Here is a 13,485-nt window from a genome sequence, read left to right on the forward strand (position 1 = left end):
AGGATTGTATTACATGTTTATATATTTAGGATCAAATAGGCATTGTTAACAGAGAATCCTCCGGTACAGGAAATGTATCGAACGAATGGTCTTAACAGAAAGACAGAAAAAAAAGAAAGAAATAATAATCATTTAGCGAGACAGTGTGACACAAAACATTGAAGAAAATACATAGAATAATTAAACAAAGAGAAAAAAGGATGTCATTAAAAATAATGAGTAAATAGAAGATAAAAACGAATTACAACAGCAATTTTTTCACAACACCTCTTGTGTATTACGTAGTTGTCAGTTAATACTTTCAGCTCAAATGTAAAAAGAACACCGTGTCATATCTGTTTTTAACTCATCTATATGTGGCGTTTAAAAATAAACGGAAACACGCGTGTCGATAGATTTTATACTTTTGAACATATTCAAGCTCCTGTATATTGTGCGAAAGATATTTTTAGCCAGATCTACCCTTCTACACTTATATTACAAAGAGGTAACATTATTTTTTGTATGTTTGTAACGTTTTCAGGTAAAACCACTGTTTGACGGTGAGCGATTCTACTGAAAGGTGCTTAGGTCAATCTCTTAGAAAATCAAATGTCATGTAGATTTTATGAAGCTTTTTATTTCATGTATCGTAGAGTTGTAAAAAAAATGTCCGCAATTTATTGTATACTTTTAACATTTATATTTCGAAGTAAGTCCCGAATGGATGAAGCGAATTACATGTAATTTTTAAATCGGAATCGTACCCTTGGGATAAGTGGTGTCTGCGTTGGGAACAAAACCATCGTTAAAAATATTTATTTGTAATAAAGTTCAAAAATTTAAGAATTCAGCCGATGATGTCAATAATTCTAAATTGTGTTTTAGCATCTTAGTTTAATTTCAATAGTATTTTCTGTATGCCTGTATTCACTTGATAGTTCTGTCATTGATTTATTTAACACTAGACGCTCGACCCGGTCCCGCCCGGATCCAGCATTTTATCGGGATAAAAGTATGCTATGACCCAAGTCAGCTCATACCCTGTCTGTGTACCAAATTTCATCAAAATCCTTTCAGTAGTTTTTAGCGTGATTGACGGACAAACATCCAAACAAAGAAACTATCCCATTCATTAGTGTGATAACTATGATCTAATAAGTACTTTGTATCAATACTGTAAAGAGTAATACATATCCTTAAAACTAGCTTCTGTACAAACGGCTGTGAGCAAGAAAGACATTAACTAAAACTATTACAAATAGAATAGTACCACGAAAAATTTTACACAGATCATTCGACATGCCTTCTCATTCACTGCTTCTCCAATACCAATGTTTTATTAATCAGATATGGAAAGGAAGTAATGGAAAGCAAAATTTTGCAACTATATGAAAATTGTCTGCTACAAGGTGTTTCGAATGCATAACACAATTAAAGTTTTAGTTGCGTCCGACCTAATTACCTTTAAGTAAATAATATTCATGTTTTATATTGCAACACACACCTATTGAAATGGTAAATTTTAGAAGTGAGCATTTTATTTTTCTTTAGAAAATTAATACCACAATTATTGCCCCAGAATAAAGAGGCAGGATGCAGAAATACAACGCCTTTGTTCACTTAGTAAAAGCCAATAAATGTCTCAACTAATTGATAGTATTTAATACAGTAAATTAAATGAAAACGACATTTTGACATGTGCGTGACAACCCCTAAAAAGTGTCCCGAGTTGCTAATAACTTGACGTACGTAGCTCGGGCTCGTTCCTATCGCGTCGCGCCCGCGCCCCTTTATTCTTGCAGATGATTTTGATATAAATAACACAGTTTCCGTAAAAGTTAAATTAATGTTTGTAATTGTTTTATTGATAATATTATAAGGACTTTACAAACATCAATTATATTTTTAAACTAAACTAAACTGTCAGAATTAAACCAAATTGATATGGAGCCAACGGCGCATCAGTTTTCAAATAAAAGAGCAAAAACAAACTTAAACTCAAACATTTATTTATTCAATTAGACTTCTCATACAAGCACTCTTGAATCGTTATAACATACTTTTAACATTTACCACATTCGGTACATCCATTCTAAAATTCTAAGGTAAATAAATCAATTTTTAAAATCTGTTATAAACAACACTCTATATTGTTACACCTTAGCATCGAATACCGACAAAAAAAGGGCAAAAGGCACGTCCATATCCTAAAATATCCAAGTTACAAATACCTTGACGTTACACGAGCTCACTAAATCTGTCACCTTCGGCAGCACAAAGAAATCTGCTAACTAAATTGACCCATTAAAAAGACAAAGATTTTACACCTAACTTGGTGGCTGAAATATCCAATGATTCAGATGATCAGCTGTTGGAGGAATCGAAACTTTATCAAGATACATTATGGTTGAATTTTGATTATCCTCCAGCTGAGGTGAGACAGTGAAATACATGGAATTCCGTGCTCCAAGTAGGAATTAATGTCATCTGTATATAAACATTGTATGCGATGTTTGATCTCGATAATTTAAGCGTTTATAATTGCAGTTTTGTATCTGAAGGATAAAAGATGTATTATTTTGATTGCATCTATAAAACGTTTGTTTATTTGTTTGTCTTTCTTTCGCGTCGCATCACAATAATTTTATGATACCGATGGATAACCGGTGGTAAATATTAAAACTGTAATATGACGATTCAAATATGCTTCTATAAGAAGTCTATTTGAATAAATAAATGTTTGAGTTTGAATTTGATACTTTTTTTTCTAGAGATAGCTAGGAGGATCTCACACCCATGAAAGATCCATTGGGATGCGCATGTGAATCAGACCGAAATTTATAAATTCAGATAGATCGTGATGTGTTAAAAATGTGATATACAGTATGATAATTGCTGTCAATTATTTTGAACCATGCGAGTGAAGCCGTGTGTGGAAGCATATTATAATGGAAGTCGAGCTTCGGCACGAATTGCGTCAGCTATGCACAGGCACTACTATAGAATATCTGCTTGAAATATTACTGTTACTGTGTTTCGTTGTGTGAATGTGGGAGCCGGAGCTCGTATCCTTTTCCTCACCCTTCCCAGTCTATTCCTATATTATCGTCATAAATCCTTATTTTATCCGCATTCTTCTGTACGCTGGCAACACATTTGCAAAGACATTATCTTCTTCTTTGTTCATGGGCGGTGGTGGTTACTTACCATCAGAAATCCCACCAGCTCGGTTTCCCAATAACTAGATTTCCCTCATGCTTAATTTTTTTGCAATAAAAGCTCTTGTCTCATTCCATATAAGAAAATCCACGAAACAAAACCAGTTAAAATATAGTGTCGAAGCGAACCGTCAAAGTGGTAATAAAATTTAAAAATATCCACAAGGCCAGGTTATATTGGCCATAAAGGGGACTGGAATTACCTATATGGATGGATCAAACACAGGTATATTTTATAGCGCTTTATGAAACATGGAGGTACATACATATGAATATTATACTAATATATTAAAGTGGAAACTTTTTTATTTTTGTTTGTAATAATTTCAAACAAAAACTATTGGACTGATTTCAAAAATTCTTTCACTATTAGATAGCTGTAACTTCACTGAGTGATTGGCTATATATGTATATACGACGGGCGAAGCCGGGGCGAATAGCTAGAAATACTATTTATTAGAACAAGTTGTCAACTCATTTTGTTAGTAACAATCGTTTGCTTCCAACTATTAAAAAATTCAAAGAGAAAAACATGGTTTTATAGTATATCATTTTGATTAGAAAAAATTGATCAAGTGAGAGTTGGACTCTCGACTCAAACTCAAACTCAAACATTTATTTATTCAATTAGACTTCTTATAGAAGCACTTTTAAATCGTCATTAGATCATATGTCATAGTTTTGACATTTACCAACGGTGAAGTAAAGGTTCTGTACAAGTCTAAATACCAACTGTTATAAAATTGGTTGTCCATCCAACTTATAACCTACCTCTTAGGTACTTATTATTTGTTGCTATAGTAACATTTATTGCTATAGCGGAAACAGAAATACATCAACCCACCACCACTCCCACATAAAAAGCACCTCCTACATTCTCCTAAACTACAATTGATTACTTTTATAACAGTTCCCCATAAATTATCTTTAATTATTAGCAAAAAAACAAAAGAATCATTCTTTTATTACATCCAAACATACAAAACGTTGATAATTTATTGCAGTTAAAACAATTCACACCTGGCACCTGTAATCATTTAACATTTCGCACACACATAATTTTAGGTGTAAAATTCTTTGATATAAAGAATTGTATTACTGTTTGACTGATAAACTTTTAACGGGTGCGCTGAAAAGAAATTATGAGCTGATTTTTAAATATTTAGATCGTTTATCTGGGCTAAGTGCATTTGATTTATTCTTAGGCATTGCGGTTGCGTCAATTGTGTCGATAACATTCCGTCTAATAAAAGAAAGAAATAAAGAAATAATATTTATTTTACACACATATACCCACCACGGATCATAATAGATAACAACAGAAGAGAATAAAAGGCGAATGTGTGTGTTCGATTTTCGTAATTAAAAGAATATGTGGATTGAAATGGATTTGTATAAATAGATAGATTTAGATCTTGTGGACAACGTATAACTTACTAGCTGCGCCCCGCGGTTTCACCCGTGTAAGTCCGTATTCCTTAGAAATTCAGGGAAAAAAGTTGCCTATGTGTTATTCCAGTTATCCAGCTATCTACGTATCAAATTTCATTGCAATCGGTTCAGTAGTTTTTGCGTCAAAGAACATCAAACACACACATCCTTACAAACTTTCGCATTTATAATATGAGTAGGATTTTTCTTTTAAAATCCCGTGTCCCCTAGTGGGGTATGGGGCAGATGATGTACATCCGTTTCACTGATCGATTTTCTTTAGGGACAAGTAGGTGATCAGCCTTCTGTGTCCTGCCAGACCGAGACATTTTTTTTTTTGTGCGTCCCCACCGGGAATTGAACCCAGGACCCCTCGGTTCTACGCTCACGCGTTAACCACTGTACCAAGGAGGCGGTCATGAGTAGGATTAGTAGGATTTTATTTTAAGTAGGTAACAGACGTTAGACTAAGCGATCGCAGTTATTGTAAAGACAATCTTGTGAAGGGTCATAAATATTTTCAATATTGAATCCCTTCTACATGACTGCGATAGTAACTCTACCTGTCTGTTTGTCTTTCTAAATATGGATAAATTTCTAAAAATGGATACAATTTGCTATTTAGGTAGCTTGAGACCTGAATAATACACGGAAATGCGGATTTTCCTTTTACTACGCGGGTAAATTCGCGGGCGGAAACCTAGTCTGGATATATTGTATCATTAAATAATGATTTCTCTATAATTCCATCGCCAATCGCAATATTAATATTACCTTGAAAATAAACCTACCTTTAACAAGCTCGTAAATCCCACATATGAGGTACATCGCTATAGCACCTATGTTTACATCTGGCGATTTGGCCAGATTGGACAGGGTAAATATTTATTCTGTGGACGTGGCAAGTGATCATACCTAATATTATTAGGATGTTTTATTAAAGAAGAAGTTGTAGCAGGTACGGTTCAGTGGTTAGGACCTGTATTTCAATCGGAAAGTCAAGGGTTCAAGACTGAATGAGCGTGCGAGAAATAAATTAATTTTCAAATTTATCCTCAAACTTCATCACCACTGCTCGAAACGGTGAAGGAATACATCGTGAGGAAACCGGCATGTCAAAGAGTCAAAAGTTCGGCATGTGACATACAAAATATTATGCATCTACTACATATATATCGACCGTCTCCTTGGTTCAGTGGTTAACGCGTGAGCGTAGAACCGAGGGGTCCTGGGTTCAATTCCCGGTGGGGACGAACAAAAAAAAAAAAAAAAGTCTCGGTCTGGCAGGACACAGAAGGCTGATCACCTACTTGTCCCTAAAGAAAATCGATCAGTGAAACGGATGTACATCATCTGCCCCATACCCCACTAGGGGACACGGGACTTCACACATATATATCACTACTTGATGTTATTTATTAACTTCTTTTTAACTTTAACATTAATTACTAGCATTTCGCCCGTGTTACATATATAGCCTATGTCACTCAGCGAAGTTACAGCTTTCTAATTCTGAAAGAATTTTTAAAATCGGGCCAGCAGTTTTTGTGTTTATCCATAACAAACAAACAAAGAAAAAACCAAATTCTGTCACTTTATAACATTAATTTGATAAGAAACATATACTTAATCTACTTAAATATGCATCATTTAACCTGAGTATTCCAAATATTTACTTCATGTTATGAAGTTGTAAATACAGAATATGTTTATTAAAATTCGTTGCAGAGATTTTTAATAAAAGCACAGGAAGGAAAGGACAGTATCGAGTATTTTTCAATAAGACCCGTGAGGCCATGTTGCGGGATACGTAAGGAATTGGACATAACGCAACGAATCTAGACGATAAATTTAAAACGCGATGATATGAAGTTTGTTGAACTTAATACAATATGGTTAAGATTGCGGCACATTAAACATATTTGTAACTAATACTTGTCTCGGTATCTCTCATGTCTACTTGTTATTAAAACTATATAGGTATTTACGTCTCACCACTAAGTTTCCCAAAATGGTATTCCAACATACTAAAGTATTGTAATTTGTCAGTCCCGATATAGTCTAAATAATTTACCCTTTCCTTCTTAAAATAAAAGAAGAAATTCTTTTAAATGTATTTAACAGTTCATAATTGTATAATTTATACAGTTAGCGAAAGCGTCAAATGTACAAGAACTGGACACAATGAAAACCGACTTATTATAAAGATTTAGCCGCAACACTAGGGAAATGAGCCAGTTGTTTTGCCTTATTAAAATATTTCCGGACGACATTCACTTGCTTATCGTTCTAAATTAGTTATCGATGGAAACTCTTTTGCAAAACATTATGTTATCGGAACCTAGTGCAGTATTATGTTATCTGTATCGCATCTAAATCCTAACCCTTCCTCTCCTACTATCCTATCCTACTAATATTATAAAGGCGAAAGTTTGTAAGGATGTGAGTGTGTTTGTTGCTCTTTTACGCAAAAACTACTGAACCGATTGCAATGAAATTTGGTACGTAGACAACTGGTTAACTGGAATAACATAAGGGCAAGTTTTATCCCGATTTTCCTACGGGATATAGAATAAAATAAATTATTTTTCGTACTATAAATGCGACAGCGATGTATGGATGATTCAATCATGCCATATCTATTATTTTCATCAAATTTAACAGAGTTGTTGCTTAGGTCTAGTTCTGCCTCTAGTTTTGTCCATAAGATGCAGCTAATCTACATTAATATTATGAACAGGAAAGTTTTGCATTTTTGTGTGTTTGTAACGTTTTCACGCAAAACCATTGAATCGATTTCAAAAATTCTTTCACCATTAGTAAGCTGCAACTTCACTGAGTGATAGTATATACATACCACGGGTGAAGCCGGGGCGAACAGCTAGTCGATAATTAATAAACAATGAGTCCCAACATTAATGAAATCTCAACAATAATGTATATAATAACCTTCATAATCACTCAACCGCGATCACTCGCTATCAAAGTGTTTGTTAAACAGGGCGTAATGTACAACGGTCATAAACAACATTACCTGTGAAATATAGTCTGTGGAGCAGTGCCGTTTTACGTACCGTGGGTGACCATGATGCACCGTGTTTGGGGACACCGGAAGTTGTGTGGGTATTTTTGTGTTTGGGGGGAAAAACAAGTTTTAGTGTTAAACAAGATTTTTACCGTAGTGGAAAATGTGGTATTTGGCTTGTCAGTTGTAAAAGGTAAAATCCGAATTTCAACGTATTGCAGGATATTCCGTTTTTTTTTCATAATTCCTGTTTTCTGAATGGATGAAAAAGAAATAGAACTTATTATAACAAAGCCTAAACTTAATTTACAATAAGTAGCTAAAGGTAGTAAGTTAATAGACTACGCTTTTTTTAACCAGAAGTTTTCTATATTTCACAATCATTTCAACAGTTTACGAGATTCAACAGTCATATAGACACAATTTTCATAGAGTTATTTAATAACGCAAACATAATGCTTAAAGCTCGTGGATATAATTAATTCGTGTCACTTTAATTTACACACAACCGCCACCGAAAACAAATTGTCCAAAGCTATCACACAAGCACCATACCCACGTATATCTATTTCCACACCCATATCACAAAGCACAAAAACATAAACCCGCCCACCGAAATATCTATCTACCCACATGTCCGCGCAACCCACCGGCGTGGTCACCCGAGCGTTTGGCAAGTACATTGGCTGGGCTCCAAGTTCCCGCTATTTGCTTATAATTCCGAATCAATATGCCAGCACACGTGCATCTGACTATTCCCCTCATAAACGGTGTAATCGTTGCTGTAATTCACGCACAATTGCAATTTAGAACCATATAACATGTTATGCCAGCGAACTGTATTGCCTTATTAAAGTATCTATTAGCGATGTGTGGTGACGTCATAATGTTGAGTTATTGTCGATGGACAACACGTGGGTCGTCTTAGGTGCTGGTTGAGTGCGTGTGAGTGTGTGAGTGAGTTAAATGTGTGAAAAATGTAACTGTTTCGTTTGTCGTAGGCAATGTTATAATGTGTAAAGCGTTGAGTGTGTGTGTGAGTGTGTGTGAGTGTGTCAAAATTGACAAAGTTTTTAGAAATATCAATGCGATTTGAAATAACAAATTTCGTATTGTGAATAGTATGGAACTCCTGCGCAAGATGCAATTGTTTACATGTTGTGGTAGCAAGGGCAAAACATTTTAATTCATTTACATTGTATAACTGAGATTGAAACTATTTCATCCAGTATATTCATCATATAAAACATATCATAACATTATAACATAACAATAAACTCACCGTTTAGTATAAAATAAAGTTAAGAATCTATTCAAACTATGTAGAATAGGTTATACTCCCTGAATGTTATGAAAGTAAAAGTTAATTATCACCAAGAATTGGTAGTTAAAATATATAAAATAAATAAATAAATTTATATTTATATTTCCTAAATATTTTAAATCAATAATAAAAGATAACTTCCACTAGATATGTCAACAAAACTTAAAATCAATATAAAGACCTGATCGTAATCGCATCTAGTTAATATACAAATTCTAGAAGCGAACGGTAAGTTCGGTTTCTGTAAATAACACACAAAACCAATAAAAAGCGGCACTTCCAAAACTCACACCTATTTGTAAGACACGTCGTGATCTATTTCGATCGTATCAACACCTGTCGTGGGGATACACACGATTAACAATACGACTGCGAGACCGTTCACGTGACGACTGTACGATATTAAAAGATAATTCTAATAAAAAATTATTTTTGTTAAATGTAAATAGAGATAATTTGTCTGGTAAAAAAATAAGTTGTTTATTTATTCTCTATTAATCTAGTAGTTAAATTTTCAAAGAATAATAACTCTTTTCGGTTGGTCTTCAACTATTTACATAGAAACAGACTTTTCTATTTATAGTACTAGTTGAGTCTACACTAGAAAATCGAATGTCATGGAATCCTACCTCACACTTCTAGTTCTTATTATATTATAATATACTAGGTTTTCGCCTGCGAATTGCCCTCGCAGTCCAAGGAAAAGCTAGATATTCCGGGTGTCTTACTATGCGTTGCCGTTCTCGTGGGATTTCCGGGATAAAAACTATCCTATATTTTTTCTTGAATCTCATACTATCTTAGTACCAGAAATCATCCAAATCGGTTTAATTGTTAAGGCGTGAAGAAGAAACTACTTTCACATTTACGAAATTAAGCAGGGATGATATCGCATCAAAGGTGTGTAAACATTCTCCGTACTTTAACAGTATTTGTGACTGTTTGATTTTCGTCATCTATTTGTGGAAGCACTTCGCCCGAGATTAATTGAAAAATACAAACCGAGAAACTATGCATGTTTTTAATTGATTTTTTATATTGGATTCGATCATCATGAATATAAGTGTTGTTTAAAAATAACATTAACAATTGAACAAATGTGTTATAAAATAATTGGAGGTTACAAACATTTGAGGTATGCAGTAAATATGAATTACTAGCTTCACCCCGCGGTTTCACCCGCGTAAGTGCGTATCCCGTAGAAATATCGGGATAAAAAGTAGCCTTTATGTTATTCCAGTTGTCCGGCTATCTACGTACCAAATTTCATTGCAATTGGTTCAGTAGCTTGTGCGTGAAAGAGCAACAAACACACACACACATCCTCACAAACTTTCCCATTTATAATATTAGTAGTATATGTTTTTTTTTGCGTTATAGATTAATTTATCAAGATTTTGTCAAGCTTGTACGTTCGTCCTAGAAATGCTCCAAACCTTAAGACATCGTGCTGTCGACTCTCACCAGCTGAATTTCAATGCATGTATAACTTTAAAACATACATATTAAACACCTCATTAACTTATTCCTCACTAAATCCCATCCAATGTTGTTGGTTACAATATTAAACTAAAACACACTTTAATAAGGCTACTGGTCTCTTATACGAAAAAACACAACAGTGATCCTCTATTTACAAACATTGAGGATATTGTAGTAATTTCAGTATAACTATAAGAAGGTAAATATATTCTTAAACTGAATATTTCCTCTGTTATCGTTACCCTCGATAAGTATGTACAATAACAGTTTATAAAAAATAACAATGGCTAAATGTATAAATTCTTTGTAACTGTTTTTATATGATACGACACGATTTTGACGAGATTTTTTCATGCTTGAAACAGGAAGAATGGTGGTTGGCCTGATGGTAAGTAATCACTTCCCGCTTGAAAGGGGTAAGGGTAAGAAAAGGATGACGACTGGAAAGAAGACGGACTGGGTAGAGCAGGGAAAAGAAAATGGGCATCTGGTTCTTCCTATCATCGTACGAAACACAGTGGTATGTTAGGATTTCACGCCGGATTTCTATGAGGGTTTGGTAGTTTCCTGGTGTACCCAATTATTACACAAAGCGCGTTTCACTCTCTCACATATAATAAAATGAATGGACATTTTGGTATTTCGTCATCATCATCATGCTGGGACATACGCCTCCTATGAGGGTTTAGGCCATAATCCACCACGCTGGCCAAGTGCGGGTTGTCACATGTCGTCGAACTTTTGATTCTTGGACATGCCGGTTTCCTCACGGTGTTCTATTAACTGTTAATCATTATAATTAACCTTTTCACAAATGCTTGAACTAAAGTTAATATTACTCATTAAAAAATGAATAACGATGCTTGTCATTCAATCAATATTTTTTTTTTAAACCAATTAGCTGGCTTTGCCTGTGGTAAGCCTATGTCGCAAAATGTAGTTGCAGTTTCTAATGGTGAAAGAATTTTTGAAATCAATCCAGTGGTTTTTGCGTGAAAGTGTTACAAACATTCAAAAATATAAATGTTTCCACTCTAAAATATTAGTGTAGATGTCTAGATTAAACGTAGTACACTGACTACATTTAATAACACGAGTTTATCCGTATATGGAAAAATATCACATTTTATTCGTTAATTAATTCAGCTTTGGCCTTAAATTTTTACCGAAAGTTTAATGCAATTCAATAAATATAAGATTGTTGCAAAAAACCTAACGATATTTATAAAAAAAACACTCACACGATAACATCGTAACGTCTAAATGCGTCTAGGTGTATCAGTTGAGAAATTGCCAAAAGATTAGGGATCTACTCGCTGTGTAGGCGTTATTGATGGCTGAAAAACTTCGCGGCTTAACTATGCTGATTTATCGACATATAATAATTCTGTATTCCGGTTATTGACTTCCATTCTGTATTCATTACCTTACTTTGTAAACATTTTTATATGTTACGATATTTATATTTCGACATTTTATTAAGGAGTTTATTAGATAAAGATAAAAGATGTGAAGAAGTGTTTGTAGACTAACCCTGGTTCATGGCATATTGAATAACTATGTAAGATTTAAATAAGAATAAGAATATAATAAGAAATAATTATAAGAGTACTATGATCAGGGGATTGGTAAGAAGATACGCGTTTTAATAGAAGTACCACACCCCCACCGAAGACCGTGGAATAGCATACTACTGTGTTTCGTTCGGTGAGTGGGGGAGCTGGTGCCCGTATCCTTTTCCTTACCCTTCCCAGTAATTTCCTTTATTCCTCGCTTAAATCCTTTCTTAATCCCTTTCCAATTTGAAGCCGACAATCCATTTGTAAAGGTCTGCAATCAATTCATGAGCGGTTGTAGCGTTTACCATCAGGGAATCCTCCAGCTTCTCACTGCCGACTATGACATAAAAAAGACATTTTTACCGACATCCCCAAAAACGATATTCTAAATTTAACTGTATTTTCTATTCTTGCTCTATATTTTTTATATTCTGTTGCAAAATTGAAAGCAAAAATATTTAAATTATTATTGACTTCATAACATCAAAACACGTAAAACGAAACACGTAAGAACGATTAAAATAAGTCGAGGAAATAGATCAACTAGTATTTACATCAACAGTGTAGCGGCAATATTAATTAAAGCGTTATTTATACGTAAAAATAAACAAGCAGCTAGCAAAAATTCAAAACAAAACGTATAACAAGTAGAAATATTTTACATAAGTCGGGGAGATACATCAAAAGTGTTTCTTAGCATTATTTTAACCGCGATAGACGTTAACATGATCTGGCAATTTTATTAATGACGATAATGTTTTGAAAATATTGCCAGCAACTACAGTTTAAAGTGTGTTGATCTCGTGTTTTATATCTATTTCAAAAATATGAGTCGTTAATTAATTTTCACCTAATTTCGCGGTCGCGTACTAAAAATAACGGTATTCGTCTAACGTAGACGCGGGTTTTCGTGTAAAATCACAGCTGGTTGTTCACTGGACTTCAAAATTGGCGCATGTTAGTGAAATGTTTATGTAGTGACACGCTTTCGCTTCGCTTTCGCGGCGGAGAATGCAGTTGTTGTTATTCTAAAACAAATCTAAAACAGTCATTGTTATGTACAGATAATCTAATTGTTTAAAAATAAAATACCATTACTTAACCAATTTTTATAAATGATTTCTGCAAACTTCCACACCTTTAAATCACCCAAATTCTGGTCTTATAAAATCTATTTAATAACAAATTATTAACGTAAACAATAGAAAACCTGAATGAAAACAAATAAAAACACTCCATATTCTTGTAACAAAATTATGTATCACAATACAAGTATCACAGCGGTTCGAAACGGCTCTGATACTTGCCACTACAATACATTTAACAAACAATTGTAAGCGCTATAACGCAAATTGGTCGTCGCGAATAGAAATCAGGTACCAGCCATAAATCTGCTTGGACGTCGGCATTCCCGCTAAATATAAACGCATACAGCTCAAATAAAAACTCAATACTGCACGGGTT

Source organism: Zerene cesonia, chromosome 6 (assembly GCF_012273895.1).
Source record: "Zerene cesonia ecotype Mississippi chromosome 6, Zerene_cesonia_1.1, whole genome shotgun sequence".
Classification (NCBI taxonomy): domain Eukaryota; kingdom Metazoa; phylum Arthropoda; class Insecta; order Lepidoptera; family Pieridae; genus Zerene; species Zerene cesonia.